We start from the raw sequence: 5,088 nt of genomic DNA on the forward strand, positions 1-5,088 counted from the left end.
CCCTATCTAGTATTACATCACTGGTAATGTCTAGTGCACTCACCGGCCTTTGCACTAGCCAGGGTGAGTGGAAGGACAGCGAGGGACCAGGCACATGATGGTGGAAGGGGGAAGGGCTTGCTTAGGCTGCTTTCACACCTCCGGTTTTTGCTCTGCGGCACAATCCGGCACTTTGCAGGAAAAACGCAATTGTTTTTTTTTGCTGCCGGTTGCGTTTTTCCTGCATAGACTTTAATTAGTGCCGCACTGTGCCGCATAGCCTTGCGTTCGGTCCGGTTTTTGCCACATGCGGCAGATTTAGCTAATTCGGCGGCCGGATGGAACGTTGCCTGGCACGTTTTTTTGTGCGTCCAAAAAAAACGCATCGCGCCGCATCCAGCCGATGCGGCGCTTTTCTCAATGCATCCCTATGGATGCCGGATGCGGCAAAAACCGCATCCGGCCGCCGCATGCGGTTTTTGCCACTGCGCATGCTCAGTAGCATGCCGCAAGCGGCAAAAACCGGACGGGCCGCATGTAAAAACCTTATGCAAAGGATGCGGCGTTTTCACCGCATCCGTTGCATGGGTTTCACAGCCGGTTTGAGCCGCACGGCTCAAACCGGATGTGTGAAAGCAGCCTTAGGGACGTTAGGGAGCTCAGGGTACAGACACAGGATACTGTCAGGTGGGGAGCCATATCCCCTCTGCCTAACGTAAGGGCCTTCCTACCCTGGTTTCCATCCACCGTTGTAACCTTTGTGCTGTGCCAGGAGGTCCCTTGCATAAGCATGACAATAAATTACACACCTGTGGACTCCGTTTACTAATTTGGTGACTTCAGGAGAATTAGTCATCCATGACATTATTTAGGGATATCAGACTACAGGGACAGACAAAACATTGAGCGGAGGAGTCAGCCTCCATTTTTCTGTACACTTTCTGACAGGTGTGTAAAGTCCATGTGCTGCTTTTCTTCTATTTATACGGTTTTACACTATTCATTATAGTTATTGGCGGCATGCGGGTGTTTATCACTATTATACCACTTACTACTTAGTGTGTGTCACATAAAACCCAATAAAATACATTTAAGTTGGTTAGTATAGTGTGAAAAAAAGGTGGCACTTGAAAGCAAAGTGGCACACGTAAAACAAAAATGACACTTCACGGCCATGCACAGCGTCACTGACATCTATGGAATGAGGGTTATGTGGGAGAAGACCGTACACCGGGTTTATCTTATTGGGGCTCCTGAAATGATTAGGCTGGGGTGGCCCAGTAGTGGAAAATCCCTTTAAGGTTGAATAACTGTAACATATAATTTATGAATGTGTTGATTTGCTGCTACAGGTAGATGTCACCACAACGCAAAACTTTTTTTTAGTTTTGATGGCGTGCTTCCCCAGAGCAACTACTGACTATCCACTGCTTTTCTTATCTGTGTGTTGGTTGCAGCAGTGATGTCATGACTACAACGCCTATCCCCGCAGCAGATCACATTATATCAGCTGAGTTCAGTGATTGGCTGCAGCAGTGATGTCATGACTACAACGCCTATCACCGCAGCAGATCACATTATATGAGCTGAGTTCAGTGATTGGCTGCAGCAGTGATGTCATGACTACAACGCCTATCCCCGCAGCAGATCACATTATATCAGCTGAGTTCAGTGATTGGCTGCAGCAGTGATGTCATGACTACAATGCCTATCACCGCAGCAGATCACATTATATGAGCTGAGTTCAGTGATTGGCTGCAGCAGTGATGTCATGACTACAACGCCTTATCACCGCAGCAGATCACATTATATGAGCTGAGTTCAGTGATTGGCTGCAGCAGTGATGTCATGACTACAACGCCTATCCCCGCAGCAGATCACATTACATCAGCTGAGTTCAGTGATTGGCTGCAGCAGTGATGTCATGACTACAACGCCTATCACCGCAGCAGATCACATTATATGAGCTGAGTTCAGTGGTTGCACGCAACCTTAGATCCTCACAAGATCTCCTTCTCTGCTCCTCTCTTATTTCCTCTTCCCACAATCGTGTACAAGATTTCTCCCGTGCATCCCCCATACTCTGGAACTACAACGCCTATCCCCGCAGCAGATCACATTATATCAGCTGAGTTCATTGATTGGCTGCAGCAGTAATATGCTGCGGGGATGGACGTTGTAGTCATGACATCACTGCTGCAGCCAATCACTGAACTCAGCTCATATAATGTGATGTCATGACTACAAGACTCATCACCGCAGCAGATCACATTATATGTGCTGAGCTCAGTGATTGGCTGCAGCAGTGATGTCATGACTACAACGCCCATCCCCGCAGCAGATCACATTATATCAGCTGAGTTCAGTGATTGGCTGCAGCAGTGATGTCATGACTACAACGCCCATCGCCGCAGCAGATCACATTATATCAGCTGAGTTCAGTGATTGGCTGCAGCAGTGATGTCATGACTACAACGCCCATCGCCGCAGCAGATCACATTATATCAGCTGAGTTCAGTGATTGGCTGCAGCAGTGATGTCATGACTACAATGCCCATTGCCGCAGCAGATCACATTATATGAGCTGAGTTCAGTGATTGGCTGCAGCAGTGATGTCATGACTACAACGCCCATCCCCGCAGCAGATCACATTATATCAGCTGAGTTCAGTGATTGGCTGCAGCAGTGATGTCATGACTACAACGCCCATCGCCGCAGCAGATCACATTATATCAGCTGAGTTCAGTGATTGGCTGCAGCAGTGATGTCATGACTACAACGCCCATCCCCGCAGCAGATCACATTATATCAGCTGAGTTCAGTGATTGGCTGCAGCAGTGATGTCATGACTACAACGCCCATCCCCGCAGCAGATCACATTATATCAGCTGAGTTCAGTGATTGGCTGCAGCAGTGATGTGCTGCGGGGATGGGCGTTGTAGTCATGACATCACTGCTGCAGCCAATCACTGAACTCAGCTCATATAATGTGATGTCATGACTACAAGACCCATCACCGCAGCAGATCACATTATATGTGCTGAGCTCAGTGATTGGTTTCAGCAGTGATGTCATGACTACAACATCCATCACCACAGCACCGCACATTATGTGAGCTGCGCTCAGTGAATGGCTGCAGCGGTGATGTCATGACTACAATGCCCATCAGCACAGCAAACGACATTATATGAGCTGAGCTCAATGATTGGCTGCAGTGGTCATGTCATGACTACAACGCTCATCACCACAGCACATTATATGAGCTGAGCTCAGTGATTGGCTTCAGCGGTGGTCATGACTACAACGCCCATCACCACAGCACAGCTTATTATATGAGCTGAGCTAACTGATAGGTTACAGCAATGATTTGATATACCCCTTCTGCCAAACCAGGGAAACCGAAGCCGAGGCAAGGAACTGGCGCTGGTTTGGGGCGGAGAATGAATAATGAATACTATCTGTCTTTGTTTTCTTACAAATATATTTCAAGTTTCTTGAATGTGGTACTCCCCTTTTAATCTGGTTGCTATAGGCAACTCCACATTTTCATTGGCTTGATGTGAGAAATGTGGGATGTTTATGTAGGTGTCAGCAATGTTTTATATGCAGGTTCGGGTATAGAGGGTGAGGAGGACCAGGTATAGAGAATGTGGAGGACCGAACATAGAGGATGAAGAAGACCGGGTATCAAGGACGAGGAGGACCGGGTATAGAGATTGCGGTGGACTGGTCATACAGAATGAGGAGGACCGGGTATAGAGCATGCTAAGGAACAGGTATAGAGGATGTGGAGCTATGAGTATACTATAGAGGATGTGGAGGATTGGTTATAGAGAATGCTGAGCACCAGGTATAGAGGATGCGGAAGAACCGAGTATAGAGGATGAGGAAAGACTGGGTATAGAAGATGAGCAAGTATCGGGTATAGAGGATGAGGAAGGACTGGGTATAGAGGATGAGGACGGACCGGGTATAGAGGATGAGGAAGGACTGGGTATGGAGGATGAGGAAGGGCCGGGTATAGAGGATGCAGAGGTCCAGGTATGGAGGATGGGGAGGACCAGGTATGGAGGATGGGGAGGACCGGGTATGGTGGGTGAGGAAGGACCGGGTATAGAGGATGAGGAAGACCGGGTATAGAGGATGGGGAGAACCAGGTAGAGAGGATGAGGAGGACCGGGTATAGAGGATGAGGAGGACCGGGTATAGAGGATGAGGAGGACCGGGTATAGAGGATGAGGAGGACCGGGTATAGAGGATGGTGAGAACCAGGTATAGAGGATGAGGAGGACCGGGTGTAGAGGATGAGGAGGACCGGGTATAGAGGATGAGGAGGACCGGGTATAGAGGATGGGGAGAACCAGGTATGGAGGATGAGGAGGACCGGGTATAGAGGATGAGGAGAACCAGGTATAGAGGATAAGGAGGACCGAGTATAGAGGATGGTGAGAACCAGGTATAGAGGATGAGGAGGACCGGGTATAGAGGATGGTGAGAACCAGGTATAGAGGATGAGGAGGACCAGGTATAGAGGATGGTGAGAACCAGGTATAGAGGATGAGGAGGACCAGGTATAGAGGATGAGGAGGACCAGGTATAGAGGATGGTGAGAACCAGGTATAGAGGATAAGGAGGACCGGGTATAGAGGATGGTGAGAACCAGGTATAGAGGATGAGGAGGACCGGGTATAGAGGATGAGGAGGACCGGGTATAGAGGATGGTGAGAACCAGGTACAGAGGATGAGGAGGACCGGGTATAGAGGATGGGGAGAACCAGGTATGGAGGATGAGGAGGACCGGGTATAGAGGATGGGGAGAACCAGGTATAGAGGATAAGGAGGACCGGGTATAGAGGATGGTGAGAACCAGGTATAGAGGATGAGGAGGACCAGGTATAGAGGATGGGGAGAACCAGGTATAGAGGATGAGGAGGACCGGGTATAGAGGATGAGGAGGACCAGGTATAGAGGATGAGGAGGACCAGGTATAGAGGATGGTGAGAACCAGGTATAGAGGATGAGGAGGACCAGGTATAGAGGATAAGGAGGACCGGGTATAGAGGATGGTGAGAACCAGGTATAGAGGATGAGGAGGACCGGGTATAGAGG

This window comes from Anomaloglossus baeobatrachus, chromosome 4 (genome assembly GCF_048569485.1).
Source record: "Anomaloglossus baeobatrachus isolate aAnoBae1 chromosome 4, aAnoBae1.hap1, whole genome shotgun sequence".
NCBI lineage: Eukaryota > Metazoa > Chordata > Amphibia > Anura > Aromobatidae > Anomaloglossus > Anomaloglossus baeobatrachus.